We start from the raw sequence: 20,078 nt of genomic DNA on the forward strand, positions 1-20,078 counted from the left end.
TATGAGGCCCATGCGCCACGTTTACGCCGCTGTTGCGTCACGCAAGGCAGCGTAAACGTGGCGCATCCCTACGAACGATTTACAACGTGACGCATCTAGGCAGATGCGTCACGTTGTAAAGCCCTGCGCCGCTTGTGGGCGTTCTGGCGCAGGGTGGGCGTTCCGGGGCAGGTGCGCCTCGCAAAAGTGGCTGAGTGAAATCTATGAGATTTCACTCAGTCACTTTTAAGCCAATGCTGCGTCAAAAGCCTGCGCCTGCTTGAAGCAGGCGTAGGTCTTGACGCAGCATTGTTAAAATGGGGCACCCCAGAGCCTTGCTGGAGCTGCGTCGCGCTTCCGACGCAACTCCAGCAATGCGCCACATTTCCGGCACAGATGCGTCACGCATCTGTGCCGTTTTTGCACCATGGTGCGCCGCATTATAAATGCGGCGCACCATGGCTGGCGGAGCTGTGGCGCACTGTGGCGCATGTTAACTGGCGCATCCCTGGGGATGCGCCAGTTAACATAAATCTGCCCCTTAGTATTTCCGATGATTTTGTCATTTTTCTGCATTGATGGCCTTTATGGGAATTGGTTTCCTATGTAACCTAGCGGTTTCTTCATTTAATTACTCTGTGTTGCACTTTAGAATTTTTATAAATCCTTAAAATTCGCTAATTGTGCCCTAGAACTCACTTGTTGAGTATGTCCTTTCTTGTTGATATGCTAATTTGCATCATAACTTCGGATACATTGCCTCATGAAATTGAGGTTTAACACCATTCCCGATCTACGCACCTGTGAACGTGTTATTGAAGTGTTAGATTTTAAAAGTATCCAGAGTCCACAAAAATTTGGATGTAGAACAGAGGTCTTCATACTGTGGGGCACGTCCCTGTGGAGGGGCGGGGGAGGGGGGAGGGGGGAGTGGGCAGTGGCTTTATTCCCGTTGGGGGGGTGGAGTGCAAATGCCTCAGTAAGAACTTGTAAATGAAAATTACCTGGAAGCTTGAATTTGTTTTTTGCCTCATTTCCAGGCTATCTTCATTTACAAGCACCAGTTGAAGTGCATGGCATTGCCAGACATGATTGAAAAGAACAAAATATTCTGTAACTGTTTTGTTCAGTTTTTTCATCTTCAGGCAGCTGCAGCTAAAATAACGAACACCCTAAATGAAAAATAATTCAAGGTAATACTTACAAAACCTCAATTTGTTAATGCAATCACTGTAGATGTCTTCATGTGAGGCCAAAGAGTCACAGAATAGAATCCTGGTGGGTCAGTGGTTTAACCCGTTGAGTGCTCATGACGAGCTTAGCTCATCATGAGGCATAGTTGAGCTGCACTCATGACGAGCTGAGCTTGTCACGGCTGTTGGAACGTTCGCACGCGGGTATAATTTCCCCGCTGTGCTGAACGTTTCAAAACGGGTGTGGTCGTGACGAGCTTAGCTCATCATGAGTGTAGCTCCACTGTGCCTCATGACGAGCTGAGCTCGTCACAAGCACAGCTGTGCCGCGCACGGCCCCCTTCCCCCCGCACAGCGTGGGGAAAACACCCTGCAGTGAAGGGGTTAAAGGGGCTTGTGTATATATCGGCCTACGAGGTTCCAACATAAAAAAGAAAGCACTGGGAATGTGAATATGTAATTCATTATTTAAATCTGTATTACACACAGAATACAATAGGCTGCTGCAGAATGGTTTAGCCAGTCACTGGGATTATGCGGCAGGGGAGGCACATTTTTTTGATAGTATTACTTCATTATTTTGTACTTTTTACACAGGGCAAAACTGTTTGGGAAATACTTTACCTTATTAGTACCAGTTTAATATTTATTTAACACCAATCATTTTTTGTCTCTTTAATTATGTCTTACATGATCAGCATCGGGGGCGGGGGCTGGAGGCAGCAGGAACCGTGCTCCTCTGCAGATGGCTCTGCTGATAATAATATATATTTCCCTAACTTTTATCGCTCCTTATTTTTTGGAACTATTATTTCCGTTTCCTAATTTAGCTTTTTCCCAAATCCTCTTCAATCTGTTTCTAAATTCTTGTTGTCCCTGCATTTCCTACCAACGTAGTTATTTATATATTTCTAGTGTCCTTTTTTTAATCAAATCAAACTGTATCTGCTCTGACTCTTATGCACTGTCTGTAGCTTGCTTTCTTCTGGTTTTTCAGTCAGTTTTCCCTCTACCCTTATATATTTTGTGGACTGCTTGGTATTGTAAGACTCAGAGAACCCATTAGTCCTTACTAATATTAGTACGAGTAGTACTACTACTCTGCTGTGCATATTGCATGCCCAAGTAAGGTATTCTACGCATGTTTGTTGAGATGAAGGCTTTCTTTTCTTTTACTTTGTCATGCTCAATCAGTAAATGATGGTCATGCCCACGTTAGACACCCCAAAGTTGTATATTTTACTTTTTCTCGTCTAGGCCTAGTACTATTTTTATTAGCAGGAGTTGATGGTGAAAAACTGATTACCGTGCACCCTGGCTGGAAGGAAATATGAGAAGGAGGACGGCACCATTATGTTTCCTAACCAAGAGAATTCAAGTCCGATTGTCCGTCCAGTTGGCCACTCTTTTTCTTTTCAAAAACTCAGATTCACCAATAGCTGTAGCTACTGAGTCCAGTCCTTTGGGTGGTCCTCTTCTTGAAAGGCTTTTCAAAAATTGCCACCAATAAAATACCCAACCAGATATTTTATTATTTTTGATAGGACTTACTATCTAATCTACTCTAGTACCCGAATTGTAGCGACGTGTGTGGGGTATGTATTGTATTTTCAATCTTGCTAGTGAAAATATAAATAGGGGAGGCATATATAGCATCTAAAAATGTAAAAAAAAAAATCTAGGTGTATCGACCACCAGTGCCAGGGCCAGCAGCGAAGGTGACGCGAGCCAGGAGGGAGCTGATATGGCAGCTGCAGGGGATGAGCCAGCAGCAGTGGCTGGAGGTGGTAAATCATATTCCTTACTTATTGACAAATTTACACTCACTGCAAGGGTGTAAACTGTACCGTTGAGACTAAGTTGAAGGATGGAAGGAGAAAGGATGGGTGACATGTAATATATGACTGGCAGAGAAGGATGCGTGGGGGGAATGAAGGGGGCCTTGGATGCATATAGGTGGCTGATAGGTTGCATGGGTGGTTGAAGGATGGGTGAAAGATGAAATATAGGAGGCCTGCCTGGGTGCGTGAAACTGTTTGGGTGAAAGGAATCCTCTGGGAATTTTAATGGGTCAAACTCAAAGGCAAGCAAGCAATGATGCATGGGTGGTTAAATGACAAATGCATGTTGTTGGTAAAAGCGATTGAGAATGATAGCCATGTTTGGATGGATGGATGACTGGATGGTATCATAGGTGAAGACTGGATGGAGAGAATATAAAAGAAAATTAAACTGTGCCAGAGTAGCAAAGCCAAGGGTGACGAATAAAAATAATGCTAGAAGGGAAATATCCATTGGAAGAAGAATAAAGAAGGACTGTTTTTTCAAGGTTTTGATTAAAAGGTTTGAGGTTGTATTTCAGAATCCTCCCTTGACTTGCAGTAGTTTGCAAGCACAACATATATATTGGGTATGTTTGTACCCACCCATCATCAATCGCCTCCCTCTGACACTGAGGCCCACACCTGTGTTTAGCCCCTACCCTTGTCATTTCAACTGTGTCAGCCATGGGTGGCCTATCGGCTGCATGGTTACAAATTACAATCAAACAATAGTAGTTCCTCACATCATCATGTGACGTTGTGCCGTATATCATCATTCATATTAGTAATCAAATCTTCTGCCATGTTGTAGTAGTCAGGGTGAAAGTCAAACTGAGCATTTGCCATTGATTTAACAGAGTATGGCCATAATAGAAAAATAGATAATAGTGTAGTACAGCTGCCCCACCTGCAGATACTAGTAAAGTAACGTGAATCTGTGACACAAGTATGTCTGTATAGGCCGCAAGCTTACTGAGCTGGCATGCCTACAAGATTAATTTAGCTAAACAAGAGGGAGAAGAAGATTACTTGTCTACTCCATAGTGCCTAATGCCTGAAACTCTAATCACATCCAAATGTTAGGGGCTGAGGAAATGAGGATACCACAAATGTTATGTACTGCTAGTGCTACAGTGCCACTATAATTTTATGCATATAATTTTGTGTTACTGTTTTGCTAAGAGTATTGGTTACAATTGTCTCTTTTCTTTCTTGATATAGCTACCTTCCCAATCCAACTGGCAGGAGTTAGCAGCCAGGACCCGGCAACAGAAGCTTGAGGCCATCAGGGATAAATATCGGTGGCTGGTGGCTCTTGCAGAGGAGGAGGAGGAGGCAGCAGCTGCAGCATCCAATGCCCGAGGTCCCAGCCAGGCCCCCTCCAGTGCTTCTTGTGGTACGGTGCTGTGGTCTGGCAGCCGCCCACTACAACTTAAACACTTCTGCCCACCCCTGTTGTTCTTACAAACAATTTCAGCGGCGCATGCTCCTCCGGATGGCTCGACTAGAGGCCAGGATGGAGGAGTGCTTACACATCCTAGAGTGCAAGCCCACCGCTAGACCTCAGTCTTCATGACCCTTTTCCCTTTTTTAATCTTTTTTTTTGGTGGGTGGGACTTGTTGGGTAGAGGTTGGGTATGTGGGAGTTGGGGAAAACTTGGGTGTTCTGTTCTTTTGTTATGGACATTTGCTTTTTAATGGAATTTTTTTGGGACTTGCTTTACTAGACATTGGTTGGGGTTAGGGAGAGGGGTGGGTCAGGTGTTGTGGGTTGGTTTTCTAAATTCCTTCTAGTTTATAATTGTTAGGGGAATACATTACTTATAGTTTTACATAGGATGTAATTCTTTTTTTGGGGGGGTTACTTTTTTACTTCATACTATTTCCTTTTGCTGCAGTGCCGCAGCCAGTTTTTGAAATCTGCTGCTATTGTAACACACACCAACCGATAGATGCAGTACCCTCAGTTGTCCTACTACTGTCAGTCTCTCCTCCAAGTCTATGCAGTCTGCAACTAAAACCCCTATGGACTCAGAAGGGTGTGTGAATTAATTAATTTCCATAGTATATACTTTATTGAATCCCCACACTACTTCTCTTACCTGTGATTGTTGATTGGGTGAAGCGATGGCTGCAGGGTGATGGTTTGGCTTCCCAAGGTGCCATGGTGGTGGAAGTAGCAGTAGACAGTAGCATTTGCAAAAAAAGAAAATGAGACAGTCACCTGAGGGAGACTAGGGAATGACTAGAAGACGTACAGTACACAAGAAGAAGTCTGCCAAACAAGAAACCATGAGAATAAGCAAGTAAAATAAAACAGAATGGTAAGCTAGCCTAGCACAAGCTACAAACTGAAGTCAACTCGAGCTAGGAAGTGGACAAGCTTAACCTTTAGTGCTGGAAGGATGATGATGCTGGCAATGAATTATGATGGATTATGTTCCTCTGGAAACAATTAAATACATACTGTACAAGGGTGGGCAATCTAATCTCTATATATTGCCAGTGTGGGCTACATATATACTTAGAGTGGTAAAAGATCCTTGCGCTGCCTTGAGTTAGTATTCCTTTCACCACATCCACCCCAGCAAGTGTGTGATCAATTAATGGGGTAAATTCAATTTAGTCACACCTCAATAAATCAGATCACACAGCCCGGGAGTAGAGGGTTAGGGTCTGATGAATGGTTGGGAAGAGGGATTTGAGAGGAAGGTTTGACTAAGATAAACACTACACATGGAGAGCATATTCATCTTGGCAACCAACCATCATAAATCTGTTAAGGGTTAAAAAGGAAATGCATGCATGATGATGATGAGTAGTACTTGACTAGTACAGGGCAGTATCTTATCTTAACAAAAATTTATACAGCGCACGTTCACCCAGGGGTTTCTTGGCGCTAACCGATAGAGCTGGAGACTAAGCCCAACGAGGAGAGATGGAAAACTAGTCCGGCGTCTGAACAAACAGCCACGTTTTAAGTTGCCTCCTGGACTGGAGAAGAGTGGCGGAAGAGCGAATCTCTAAGGTGAGGGAATTCCACAGTTTAGTGGCAAGCTTGGCAAACCTGCGTCCTCCTCTCCGTTGGAATTTAAAACGGGGGACAATCAGGAGAATCTGAGGGGCAGACCGCAGAATGCGTGGAGGGGCGTACTTGGGAAGAAGTTCCCGGATGAACCTGGGACTGCGTGCATGAAGAGCTTTAAATGTAATGCAGTCAGTTTTAAAGAGTGTGCGCTGTATAACAGGGAGCCAGTGAAGTTGCTTCAACAGCGGTCTGGCAGATTGCCAGTGAGGGAAATGATAGATACGTCTGGCAGCTTGATTTTGGGCCAATTGAAGACGTTTAGTGAGCGTTACCGGAAGGCCCAGATAGATGGCATTGGCATAGTCTAAATGAGAAAGTACCAATGCCATCACAACCTGGGTTAAAGCGGACTGAGTGAGCATTCGGCTAATCTTTTTTATTATATATTATGCAATTGTCTGTCTGTCCCCAGAAACACCCAAGTTACATACATTATGTTCTGTTGTACGGGGCTTCCCTTGAAAGATAGCAAATAAAGTTAAAATATCTGTAGGACTCAAATATAAGCAAACATAAACAACACACACAGTCATCGTAACGATTGAAGAGAAAAAAATAGAATACTGTATTAATGCCAAATTGGGAGTTGCATCTCCCATTCCTCTTGGTCCTTCCTTGGACTCTCCATCCGTCAATCATGGGTGCTTGGCGGATGCGTTTGGTAAGGTAAGTGTGAGTTGTTTTTCCAGTATGGCGCAGGGTAAAGGGCCTGTAGATGGAAAAACCAAAAGGATATTGAAAAATCAAGGATAAAAGTTAAACTGCATAATTAAGGAGGAGTGCAACAATAAGTCTTTCAGAGGCGGCATGGGAAAACCATGTCTGTTTCCGGCAGTTGCCTCCAACAACAGGAACAAGCCTCCACACCCAACCTCCATTTAGCTTCGAATTTGATCCAGACAGCACAGTAAGCACACACACACACAGCAACATAGCATTTTCCCAATTAAATGCCACCACCACTATACAGACATGTAGGTCTGGTGTTGTTGTTTACCTTTAGGCCCCTTCACGCCCTGAGTTATTCCACCAATCATCTCTGATCCTCCTCCTGACTCTGACTGCTAGTAGGGTGTGGTGTCCAACTCTATACCAACACTGTCCCCACTCCCGAATGAGTCCCAGACTTGTCCCAAGTCCCAACTCAAAAATGCAATGGATCGGCCTGCAGTAGTACAATTTTGTTATTGAACAACAAGAAGGGAAAGATTGGCTTGAGTCACTTTTTTGTGTGTAGAAGAATAGTAGACATTATTAACAACAAACAACAATCACTCAGCGTGCAATGCATGCAATCATTTACCTATTCTTCCGGAGCAGTCCCTCTAGGCTAGAAAAGGATAGATATATAGTCAGGGCCCAAGTTTGGAGGCAGGCACACATTTCACATTTGTTGAATTCTCCATCCAATGTCTGGCTTGACGGAAATGGCTTTAGGGCGAGTCAGGAGGAGTGGACTTACTTCTTCACTGACTGCACACAGTTGCAACTCCAATCTGGCAATAAAAGAGTAAGACGGTGGGGATGGATTTGTTGTGAACCAGAAAGATAGTGACACACACACATAATAAATGTTCCTTAGCTATATCTTTTTTTGGAGCTTTTTGTTTTTTGGGCGACAAAGAAAGAAAGAAAGTAAATCGAAAGCCTAGTTGTCAGGGAAGTAGAGCTCATCCTCAAACTCTGGTGGTTCACCCAGAAGTAGGTCACCAAACACACTACTTCCATGACCTGAGTTGCCGTCATCATCTTCCTGCTGTGCTACTTCAGGTATGGTGTAATCCGGTGGTATAAAGTGCTGATTCATTTTGATCATGGATAACCTCTCCACGTGTTGGGGGGAGAGACTGGTCCTTCTTACGATCAGAATGGCACCAGCAGCACTGAAAACACGCACAGCAGAGACACTGCAGAGAGCAGGAGGAGGAGCCAAGAGGACCGAATGGACCTTAACAGCTGAGGCTCTGTTGAGAAAGGGGAAGAAGTCACCTAAATGCGCAAATGAGCGTACATTTTTAACCCAGGAAATGCGCTGAGTAACCAGGGTTAACAGAGCCACCAAGTTCTTACAGGGGGTCCCCCGACAGGAATCAGGAATCGTCGAAGCTGTGGAGCTACGCGGTAACCCCAAGGGGCACTGGGACGACATCGAAGAGGGCAGCGGCCATCAGAAAGGAGCTGCATCGATCAGAGGGCTGCCCCGGAAGAGGAAGACAGCAGGTTGGTGGGGGCGTCGAAACTGAACGAGCCTCAGGAGCAAATTTGAGAGCTCCTGCTGTGCTGGAGAGACGTGGTGCATTACGATTGCACCCGGCACCTCAAATGTTGCCACCCTCGGGAGGGAACAATGCCCAAATGGTAGTGGGAATGAAGAATCACCCCTGGGTATGGGCTCCTAACCAGCAAGGCCAAGCCACTGCCAGTATTACAAAAAAGAATTTGCCAATGCTGCATTTCTTATTTCTTTTTACCTTATCTTACACATATGATTCGAACATTATGTGTGAACACCATTTGTTGTATGACTAAATCACTTTTTTATTTTCATTTCAGTTTTTTGTCATTTTGGTTATTTTTCACCAATTTTCGTATTTCAAAAGACATATACAAAACAACATATCATTATTATCATTGATTCATTTATAAAACATCCCCCTCTGACCAACAACAAACAAACTATCAGTAGCTACAGCTCTCAGTCATACTCATTCTCACACACACACACACATCACTATTATTTACACTTTGCAATACAATATTCTAAAAAATGCCATAGATCATATGTTTTAACACAAATCAAAATAATAATCAAAAATCATTCTCAGTAATCTTATGGCTCAGAATCTCAAGGGTCTACGCGTTTCGAACTCGCGTTTTAGTATGGAGTTCTCATCAGGACCATGCGCTGTCAAGAAAAGGGGAGACCCTTATTTAGTGTTTGGTTTCATTATTGACCATTTAAGAATGCTGGCTCGCTCAACAGCCACCTTCATGTTTCTTACCTCTCTATATTGAAAGTTTGTGTTTTTCTAATCAAATTAGCCGCGACGCGGAACCACCTATATAATGATAAAACAGATATATCAGCCCCTGTACTCTTAGTGCCAAATTACACGCATACAATTAATGTAGCAAGAAGCTCAACTTACTCTTTGTTTGTCACAGCATTCGTACTCTATGGACTCAACCCTGTGAAAATGCAAAGTGTGGTATACTTAATATTTAAAACCGTGGGAGGGTACATTATGTGTTACGGTATAATTTCTCCAAAGGCTTACTTTATTAGTATCGACCGTTCCTGTATGCAGGGGTTCTTTGATCAAAATACTCCTGTTGGAAAAACACTGTAACGAGTGATTTACAAGGAAAGAAAGGTCACATAACTAAGGTAGGTGCTGTGATAATTTGCGCTAAACGGCAGGCACCATTAAAACTGCCAAATAACACAAGGATCTAATATGATCTTTGTTTTTCCAACAGGAGTGTTTTGATCAAAGAACCCCTGCATACAGGAACGGCCGATACTAATAAAGTAAGCCAGTGCAGAAATTATACCGTAACACATAATGTACCCTCCCACGGTTTTAAATATTAAGTATACCACTCTTTGCATTTTCACAGGGTCGAGTCCATAGAGTACGAATGCTGTGACAAACAAAGAGTAAGTTGAGCTTCTTGCTACACGAATTGTATGCGTGTTATTTGGCACTGAGTACAGGGGCTGATATATATGTTTTATTGTTATATAGGTGGTTCTGCGTTGCGGCTAATTTGATTAGAAAAACACAAACTTTCAATATAGAGAGGTAGGAAACATGAAGGTAGCTGTTGAGCGAGCCAGTGTTCTTAAATGGTCAATAATGAAACCAAACACTAAATAAGGGTCTCCCCTTTTCTTTACAGCGCATGGTCCTGATGAGAACTCCATACTAAAACGTGAGTTCGAAACGCGTAGACCCTTGAGATTCTGAGCCATAAGATTATTGAGAATGATTTTCGAATTATTGTGATTTGTGTTAAAACATATGATCTATGGCATTTTTTAGAATATTGTACTGCAAAGTGTAAATAATAGTGATGTGTGTGTGTATGTGAGAATGAGTATGACTGAGAGCTGTAGCTACTGATAGTTTGTTTGTTGAATGGTCAGAGGGGGATGTTTTATAAATGAATCAAAGATAATAATGATATGTTGTTTTGTATATGTCTTTTGAATATGAATATTGGTGAAAAATAACCAAAATGACAAAAAACTTAAATGAAAATAAAAATGTGATTTAGTCATGGTGTTCACACATAATGTTCAAATCATATGTGTAAGATAAGGTAAAAAGAAATAAGAGATACAGCATAGGCAATTTCTTTTTTGTAACAAATGGTAGTGGGAGAACTGGGGGAATAATCGGGGGACCTCCACCTCCACTGGACCCGGGTAGGCTCTCAGGGAGGGCACGGAGACAGACGCCTGACTCCAAGATGGTGGCCAGGTGAGCTGTGGACGGGCCTGAGGTGCTGCAGACACCGGGGGGGGGGGCAGGTGAAGATGGAGCAGCTTGCCAAAGAGTTAGTGATGGCTGGGAAAGAAGCACACAATGGGCAATGCAGGCAACTGGGGGCAGCTTCATGAACCCCTAGGTGCCTGACCTCAATATGGTGGCCACCCAAGGGTAATAGAACAGCTCCAGACACAAAAAGAACTCCCACAGCCACAGACATTCAATATAAAAGTTGACCCTATAAGGCACTGAAGGGATCTGATACCCTGCAGGACCAAACTCAAAGCAGGGGAGATACCCCGGACAGGGAGGGAAAGCCTGAAGGGGCTGGCTGGGACTCTCGCTGGCAGATTGGGAGAGACCTAGCATGAACCCAACTGCTGCCCTCTGTGGTAAAATCCACCTCTACTTGGGGAATATCCAAGGTAGGCATGAGGACGCAGGGACAAGGGGGTCACTCAAGAAGCACTCAAGATGCCAGACGGGGTATACTGAGCCAACAGACCCACACATAGGCCCGAGCCTGGATGAAAATCTTTGACAGATGGGAAAACCCAGATTTCGGAAGAGCGGCACACACGAAGGGGCTACAGCACAAAACAAGGCGTGGAGAAGTGTGGCTCAATGATTAGAGCGGCAGACCCTGATGCAGAGGTCTAGCCCGGGACCAGGGTTCAATTCCCCGCCTCGGCGGGTCTTGGGCTCAAAATTCCACGGACCTGATAATTCTCGCCTCAGTGCCTATTCCAATCATGGAGTCCCACTCTGCAACTCTGGGCACTAGCTTGCTTAATCTCCACAACGGCCCCCACAACGCTAAGGATGCCTGGCCTCCACCTTGGGGGTGCCCAGGAGTGGATGCCTCACAGGGAAAGCCAGGATGGGTTCCACAGCGGTATTCGTACAAGCGCCTTGAGACCCTTGCGGGTGAGTAGTGCGCTATACAAATATCAATTTACATTTACATTTACTTGTCTCCGTAGGGAGCATTCAGTGGACACTAAGGACCCTATGCCACCTAAAAAGACGCAAACAAACAGAGTCTCCAGCTACTTCACTCCTACCGAGACAAGGGGGTCACCAACAGAAGGCAGACAAGAAGGAGAGATGGCGCTAACCAAAGAGAACCTGTTAGCCTGGTAAGAGGAGGAGCCTGTCCCCAACATGGCTGTGCGGAGCTGATGCTCCATGGTGAACCCTCTCACCAGCTTCCTGAGCGACATCCCGCCGCACTGTTATACTGTTATCCCACCCAAAACAATGATTACTCAACCAGAATGCTGTCTGATCTTTGCCGTGATATAAGAGCGCACAGCGGAGCTTCCGAGATAGGTACGACTACTGAAGTATGCAGGGAGACTGCTCCGGATTAGGTAGGGAAGGAGTACTCCAAAACACCCAGGGTCCCCCGCCCACTGGGATTCTACTTAAATGCCCAATACTCACCACCGCTGCTGGGAATGGAGAAGATCTGCAGACTTTGGAACTGTCCCTTCCATCTCTCCTCTCTCCACTCTTGACCTGGGGGCGAGCTGGAGGATGAGGCGGACAGCGTTTACTAGCAACACCGTGACTGGTGCTCTTGATGGAACTTTAAAGATGCCCCCTGGGCAGAAACCAAAACTGCCTGTACTTACAACGGTGCCCGAGCAACGTTGGCTGATGGCAGGTGGAGCTGTTATATGCAGCTATGGAGGAGTGTGGCTCTGGTTCACCCCTCGGCCGGCACCTACCCAGCCGGACATCGGACATCATTTTCCTCACCGCCCTGTTGTGTTTTCCTTCCTGCATTCCCTACCCCCGTTTACCATCCCCTCTACCTCTTCACTCCCCATAAAACGTGTGTACGTGGTAATATTCTCACATTATTGTGTAATATCATGTTTTTTTCTTTTCTCCTACGTCTATATTTGTCTATGTAATTATGGAACCTGTAACTCTATGATCTTCATGTAAAGCACTCTGATACCTCTGGGTCTAGCCAGCACTATGTAAAACTTTGCAAATAATACCGCGGTGCCCAAGCAACTTTGGCTGATGCCCGGTGGAGCTGTCATATGCAGCTATAGAGGAGTTTGGCTCTGGTTCACCCCTCGGCCGGCACCTACCCACCCAGACATCGGACATTGCTTTGCTCGCCACCCATTGTATTTTCCTACCTGCATTCCCTACCCCGTTTACCAATCCCCCTACCTCTTCGGTCCATTTAAGACGTGTGCACACGCTAATAATTCTCACATTACTGTGTAATCCCATGTTTTTTTTAATTTTCTACTATGTCTATACTTGTCTATGTAATTATGGAACCTGTAACTCACCGACCCTCATGTAAAGCACTCTGATACCTCCAGGTTTAGCCAGCGCTATATGAAACTTTGCAAATAAAAATAAATAAATGAATAAATAACACTTACTAAGGGGCGAGCCAGATAGTTTATTGTCAGCATGCTGAGCACTGGCCATTGGAGCCTTTTCCTATACAATACAGCAATGGGTTTTGGTCATAGTAGACCTCTGTTGGGTCATCCAGATAGGCCTGGACCATACTCAATGGTCATGGATGCTTCACTTTGCTTGGCCTCTTTTGCCCTTGCCTCAGCACTGGACTTAAGCCCTGCCTGTAGAAACCATTTCTGTGCCGATTTTGGGGCTGATGTTCCTGTTCTTGTTGATGTTGTCTTTGGTGTTTGTGGTTTTGGCTGCTGTGAGCCAACCACACTGCCCTTAGGCTCTGAAGTTGAACTTGAAGGCTGTCCCGCAGTACTTTGTATGTCCTGGAGGAACGGGCCTATAATTCCCGGCCATTCTTTTTCTAGCTGACTGGCTTGCTCAGCTATCTAAGGTTTATAGCTGCCAACATCCCAGTCTGAAAAAGACTGAAAGTGAACAGTAATGGTTTGTACCATGGATCAATAATTGTGGCACAAATGTATTGGTTGAATGACACAATGCCTCTTTGCACTCTCGTATTTTCAGCTAAGCAAGGGTCAAGCTCTCCACCACTCATATGCTTCTTTATTTTCCTCCACACCTGCGTACATTGCAGACACCTTTAGCTGTACCTGTAGTATGTGCAACAATGGGATAGCTTGCCCCGTGGTACAGTCCTGCTTGCTTACTTCACGTGCGAAGACCTCAAAAGGAAGCAGGATCTCTGTAAGGCATTTAAATATGCCCCATTTGTCCATCTGAATGATCATGCCTTTCACAGTAGCATCCCCTCTTTGCATGACATACTCATTGATTGGTCTGTGCTGCTCAAACAGACGTTCAAGTATGTAATAAGTTGAGTTCAAACGTGTTGGCACCATCTGGATAAGTGCTTTTACTTGTATTCTGTTATTATGTTGAATGATCTTCAGCTGCTTGTAGGCTTTAAAAGAATGGCTGAAATGTGTGCAGATTCTTCTGCAAGTGGTCAGGCAGTTACTGACTCGGTCTTCTTTTTTCAGAAAGTCTTGATCAATGATGTTAATGCAGTGCTGTGGACCCTGAAATAGCCACCACCTGCTATGGCCTTAACTATATTACTGCCAATCAAACACCTTGATGTCAAAGTCTTCCAAAATTTTTGCAGCAGTATGGGATTTCTCCATGGCGAACATAGCTACGGTTGCATGTTTCCGAGTTGCATTAAAAATCTCAGCAGTGTCAACACCTGCAGATATCTTTTCTCTAACGCCCACATAAGAAATCCATTGTGCAGTGGCTTGGCAACTGGTACACATGTCTGTTGTCAGGTGGATAGTGTGAACAGCACTCTGCTGCAAAGCTTGTCCAAGCAATTCCATCACGTCATGATGTGGTTCTGGAACAGCAACTCCGACGAAATAGGACCGCCTGGGAACCTTCCATTTTGGGCAGATTCAAGAAAACCCACCCCTTCCACAAAATAAAAATGGAGGAGGTTCAGCGCTAACATTTTAGCCAGCTTACTGGACCTGGTACATTTCTTTGGGGCTATCTTAAAGATGTCAGTTAGCAAGCAGTGGCACAAGTTGAAGAGATGTCTGTCTGTGGTCACACGTCACGTGACGTCGAGCGCAGGGCAAAGGACTTCTGCCTGGCAGTACAATGGTTGATTTTGCCTCTTCCTCTTTTGTGCACCTAAAAGCAAAGAAGCAAGAAGAACTTCAGCGAAATGTGGCATTGTTGTGGTTCAATTACTAGTACAAACAAATATAATATAATTTAGTGTGTGTTGTCACACTTGTTAGTGTTATTACCTCAGTTATTAAAACAATTAACAATACAGTGTAACCATTTGTGATACTTTGACAACAAGAGCTTTCATGGTGTACTGTGTACACAACACGCCGGAAGGATAGGAAAGAAGAACAACAAAAATACAAATGTAACGATTTGGCATTGTGCATCATGTGTGATGCAGCCCACAGGAGATGCAGCTGACAAATGACAACGGACGCAATAAGCCAAGGGGAAGAAAGAGAAGACAGACATGCAGGCCTATCTGGCAAAAGCACAATAACTGTTGCCACAAAATAGCCGCCAGCCAATGGTCACACAACAACAAACAGGAGGCCTGGACAAAAATGAACTCTAGCAGGCCTATATGGAGTGTGGACTATGGACACAACTTTTACAAAATATTGAAATTTATGAAAATATATCTAGGTGCATGGCCCCAATTGAACAAACAACACCAATTTTCCCACCTACTTGTGAAATCTCAAATTCAAAGTCCTCAAGTCCAATGACATAAAATGCAGCAGACACAGAGAGTGATCCTTCCAGCTCCTTATCTAAATGAAAAGTGACCAGGAGATGGAAAAAGCGCTGGGAGGAGCCTGCTGGACAGAACAGGAAGTTAAAGACTCTGGGGCACTTCCTTCCTCTTGAAAAAAGAAGAAAAAAAGAAAAGGACTCCTTGACCAAAAAAGTACAGCCAAATGTAAATTTGAGGAGTTTATTTAATCCGAATCGTCATTTCTAGAGGTTTTGATGCTGCTCGGGGAGAGAACCTTCTGCAGATTGCAGTCGTGGTAGATTCTACACGTTCGTGAATTTTAAAAAATGTGCAGGTTTGCTAGGTTTCACTGGCTGAGCTAGAGCCCAAAATCCACAGATATCCACTTTGCTAAAAAAAGTGTCAGTTTTGAGTGGAAAAATGTGATGTATCAATGTTGCATTTGGGCCATTTCCTGTCACTGGCATTAGGCCTACACACACAAGTGAGCTACTATTGTTATTGGTAAAAATTTGGGGAAGGCTGGGTGTGTGGAAGTTTGTGGCTTTTCTGCAGATTGCAGAACTTTCCATCACAGAAATATGAGGAAAATTTGTTTTTTGGCAAAGTTTGAGATTTGCAAGGGACTCTGGGCAAAAAAACCTGAGATTTGCAAAAAAACCTGGGTCACAAAAAACATGGTGAGAGACATGTAAGTCACCCCACCTTTTATTCCCCCAGGTATCCATTTTTAAAAAATGTGTAAGTTTGGTTGGTTTCCCTTGGTGAAAGCCGAGCTAGGGCCCAAAATCCACAGCTGCTCACTTTCCAAAAAAGGGTCAGTTTTTGAGTGAAAAATTTGATGTATGTATGTTGCGTTTTGGGCCGTTTCCTGTCAAGGGCTGTAGGCCTACCCACTGAAGTGAGGTGTCATCATTTTGATAGGGAGAATGCTGGGAGGAAGGAAGTTTGTGGCTCCCCGCAGATTCCATAACTTTCCATCACAGTAAAGTGAGGAAAAGGTGTTTTTTTTGTCAAAGTTTGAGTTTGAGTTTAGCAAGAGATTTTCGGTTAAACAACATGGTGAGAGCCATGCAGGTCACCCTCAACCTAGGATTCTTCCAGGTGTCTAATTTAAAAAAATGTGCAAGTTTGCTAGGTTTCCACAGGTACCGGCTGAGCTAGGAGCTAAAATCCACTGCAACCCACTGTGCCAAAAAAGGTCATTTTCCGTGAAAAATGTGATGTGTCCATGTTGTGTTTTGCCCCATTTCCTGTTGCGGGCACTAGGCTTCCCCACAAAAGTGAGGTATCATTTTTATCGGCAGACATGTGGGAGCATAGAATAGTAGAACATTTCTTATCTTCAATTAGATTTTGCTACATTTGTGCCTTTCAAATGTAAGTTAGTGTGTAAGAAAGAAGACATTTTGAAAAATACCCACGAAATCATATGCTAGTACGAGTACCCACAAACCCAGAGATGTACAAGTAACTACTGCTTCTAAACACCATATCTTGTGCCCATTTTAGAAATACATAGGTTTTCTTGATACTTATTTTTCACTCTACATATTTTACCATATCAATTGGTCTATACTATATAATCAAAGCACACAGAACCTAGGGGTTTGAGGCGACATACAATTGCACCTATCCGTTAGTATAAATTCTTTATATTAATTTCTACAGTAGAGTAGTGTTTTATCTAGGAATATTTCACAGTCTTGCTAATTCATTCCTTGGTCTTTATGTGGTCTGGTGAGTTTTTTCCAATTTATCCAATTCAAAATTACTTTTTAGTAGTGGAAGTATGAGAAAGTCAGCATTCCTTACCTAAAGATTATGAAATTACGTTGGTCTTCATAAGATAAGTGGAACTCCTCTTTGCTAATATCAATATTGAACCAGGTTGACTTCTCTATTTTAGAAGGAAAGATATATAGTTTTATTTTAGAGATTAACTTGATCTTAATTTGATAAACTATCAGAAAGGAGAAATTGTATTCCTTACCAATGAAAATATTTCTTAGTTCCGGATATGTCAGAAGTTTCACTTCTTCAATGTGGTTAATTGTAAAATTCAACTCTTTGATATGGTCAATGTGGTGCTGCATTAATTATTCTGTAGAGACAGATGGATTGTACAGTTTTTGTTTAAAATCTAACCTGGTTATTATTACATGAGTTTTGGACATGCGTTATAAACGAAATCGCACTTTACTATTGCGAGTTTGCACATGTGTCATAACCAAAATTGCACTTTATCACTGCAAGATTTTCACATGCGTTTTAAAGAACCTACTTGAATGTGTTTTCTTTATCTTATCACTTTACTATTGTGAGTTTGCACATGTGTTATAAAGGTAAAGGTAAAGGAATTTGTATTTTACCGGATGCATTTTGCACATATATAGGTACTGTAGTCCCTTTTTTACATTCTGTGACTGTTTATCCGCCCTGGAAAAATATGATTATGTCTAGGCGTTGATATTGCGGTGCTGATTTCCTATTTTCTGCATCATATTTCTATATGTAACGCTTGTCTTATGCTTGTTTGCTATATGGTTATATATATATATATATATATATATCGAATAAAGCACTTTTGAATTGAATTGAAGCCTGGTTATTAATTTGGGATTCATCACTGTTTAAAATTATATTAAATTGAAATCAAAAATATAAAAAATAATAAAGAAGAGAGGTTAGAGAAAACTTTCGTACCTTTTGGATATTCAGAATATCTTTCATAGTATCCATGAGATTAGATCAGTCTTTTATGGTCTCAGATATACTGGGATTTTATGTCTCCAACATACTGAAAACAAGAGTATATATATATATATATATATATATATATATATATATATATATATATATATATATATATATATATATATATATATATATATATATATATATATATATATATATATATATATATATGTATGTATATATATATATATATATATATATATATATATATATATATATATATATATATATATATATATATATATATATATATTGAAACCAAACGTCCTGCTGCTTGGGAGCGCACACGACCTCCCTCTGCCTTTTGGCTTTGAAGATGCAGCCTGCCTCCGTGTGTCACTTATTTATTCCTGCTGCCAACGCGTTTCAAGGTATCACAACCCCTTCCTCCTGGGCTCAAAAACGACATATGAAGGCGCAGCTGCTTAAAATTACCATCCTTTATTTCAATTATGACGGCACCCACTGGGCGTGTGCACAATGTTAATTTATTGCATGATGGGACTTGAAGTCTTCAAAGTGCAACAACACCTTTCAAATGTTCGTTTTTGCAATCATTTTATTTCAAAAGCGACCTTAGTAGGTCGGACTCACTCTGACAGGCTCTATTTTGCATATAGAGCGACGTGCTGATCCAGCAATGAAAAGTTCAAACCGGCAGCCTTGTAACTGGTTAACATCCCCCAGCTTCCAATGGTGCAGCTCCCCACGGTCGGACCACCGTGTGAAATAGATTGAAACCAAACGTCCTGCTGCTTGGGAGCGCACACGACCTCGCTCTGCCTTTTGGCTTTGAAGATGCAGCCTGCCTCCGTGTGTCACTTATTTATTCCTGCTGCCAACACGTTTCAAGGTATCACAACCCCGTCCTCCTGGGCTCAAAAACGACATATGAAGGCGCAGCTGCTTAAAATTACCATCCTTTATTTCAATTATGACGGCACCCACTGGGCGTGTGCACAATGTTAATTTATTGCATGATGGGACTTGAAGTCTTCAAAGTGCAGCAACACCTTTCAAATGTTCGTTTTTGCAATAATTTTATTTCAAAAGCGACCTTAGTAGGTCTGACTCACTCTGACAGGCTCTATTTTGCATATAGAGCGACGTGCTGATCCACATATATATATATCCAACCAAAACCTTCTCCAGTCAAGAAAAGAGATCCGGGCCACTTGGAAGTGCAAAGCGTGTTTTATTTAATGGCTTTCTCGACGCGTTTCGCAGAGAAATCTGCTTTTTCATGAGACAGAAACCAAACAGGAAGTGCTCAATATATACAGTCACATGGTATTCAAATCATACTCATGGAAAACAGACTTTTTGGCATATCTGCGGGCTGAGTTCGAAGGTTACAGAGCTCACCAGGCAACAAAAGGAAATACAAACGTAAAAGCTGCAGAAAATGTTAAATGCATGAAACGTAAATTGCAATAATATTTAAACCAGGTTAAAGGTAAATTAGCAATGCGTGGAATTCGTTGTGCAAAAAACATATAGACAATAATTGTACATGCACGGTTACGATCCTTTGTCAAAATGTGATAGAATTAATCACACCAATTTGACACCTGTTTAAAGTTTTTAAATGTTACACCACTAATAAAGCCCCAGTGGGCACCGTGATAGTTCCCTGTCATAATTCAATGACAATCACTCATCTTACCAAAGCGTACTGAAACTGTCCAAACACATGGTTAACTTCACCATATTATTTCAATCAGGCCCCAGTGGGCAAAAGCACCAATTATTCCTAGATTTTAACGTAGTCCATTCATACACTTCTTGGGTGGTCTGGGGCTCCTAAAGATCGAACAGATTCCCAAATATGATCACCAGCCAACTCTGTAAACCAGAAAATAAGAGATATGCAATCAGTGACTGTAATAAAAGTGATAAGTGATAAAAAACAGTATTAGTTAAGAAACGGCAGGTATATACACAGACAAACTAGCATACTAACCCAGATGCACACTAAGTTCCTCATGTAAGTTATGACCATTCGGTTGAGTTGTCTTATATTTGATAATCAGT

The sequence above is a fragment of the Lissotriton vulgaris genome, chromosome 5, assembly GCF_964263255.1.
Source record: "Lissotriton vulgaris chromosome 5, aLisVul1.2, whole genome shotgun sequence".
Classification (NCBI taxonomy): domain Eukaryota; kingdom Metazoa; phylum Chordata; class Amphibia; order Caudata; family Salamandridae; genus Lissotriton; species Lissotriton vulgaris.